This window comes from Pinus tabuliformis, chromosome X (assembly GCF_031772625.1).
Source record: "Pinus tabuliformis cultivar Carrire ecotype Pingquan chromosome X, CPIR1, whole genome shotgun sequence".
Taxonomy (NCBI): domain Eukaryota; kingdom Viridiplantae; phylum Streptophyta; class Pinopsida; order Pinales; family Pinaceae; genus Pinus; species Pinus tabuliformis.
The window spans coordinates 1,281,959,433-1,281,960,697 of record NC_142308.1 but is presented as its reverse complement, the minus strand read 5'-3'; positions in this window follow the sequence as shown (position 1 = coordinate 1,281,960,697).

The window sequence follows — 1,265 nt, the reverse complement described above, 5'->3', positions numbered from 1 at the left end:
AGGAGAACCAAGAAACAACAAAAAAAGCCTAAAGGCTGGCAGCACACTAACCCATTGGAAGAAGAAGACATAAATGAGGAGCCTACAGAGACCCAGACAGAGCCTGATTATCAAACGAGATAGACATATACACAGGGAGAGAATGCCCCAACTACACACTTGGGGAGACACTTTACAAATCTGCAACAAGAGCCACAAATGGAAATAAGCGGCATCAAACGAACCCATGGATCAGAGGGCTCAGAATCTGACAAAGAACTTCAACTGATCCCAATGGAAAATCAGCTAACTATTATCACTCCCACTCCCGAAACTGGTGGATGGCGACGTGTGGAGAAGAAGAAGGGTAGAAAAGTTTAGTCATGCTGGATCAGATTTCATATTTTTTTTTTATTTTCTCTATTTCTGTAGCTTCATGTCATTACAGGAATAGTCATATGCTATTTTGTGTTCTTTTCTCTGCTCGCTGCTTGTCATTACAGGAACAGCCATCTGAATATGCCTCAAGCATCTACAAAATGTAATTTTATCAATTTGAATAAAATTACGACTTTTTCTATGGGAAAAAAAAAAAGAAAGGAATTATTACACATTGTATGATATCATAAAAGCCACGCAGTAAATGAAGACGCTTCAACTTTCCACAACCAATCCACTACTACTTCATAATGTCGATAGGAGATACCATAGGGAACTTGCCATCAAGATAGTCAAGTTTCTCATGAATCCAATGAGAGGCAAACAACTCAAAACTCAAATGGCCCAATCCCAGGGTTTTGGATTTTGTAATGCCTTTGCCTTGCCTTTCACCTTCGTTGGAAGTTTAATACCTTGATGCCCAACACAAATATAAATGCAAAGAAAACTGAGAATCTGACGAGGGCTTCAACTACTGCACCCAAGAACTCATGCCTGTATCCAAAGTAATCCTCCATGAACTTATTCAGTGGTTCCGTTCCCTAACCCAATACTTCCAGAGGGTCTATAACGTCTCCATACTACGATACAATGAGACCATAGATGCTCCAAGTAAACGGGCTTATCCAGTAGTACTAGATCCACCATTTTGGGATTCTCTGCATACATCCAGAAACCCATCATGACAATATGATTACTAAGATGAACTAGTGATAGTAAGTTGTTCTGTTAGCTTCACTTGCTCAAAATGAAATAGATATGTGTGATGTTCTTGCCTAGTTATATGAGATAATAAGGTTTAGTTGAAAGAAACATGTTGCATACCGGTTTAGGAATGAAGAATCCTG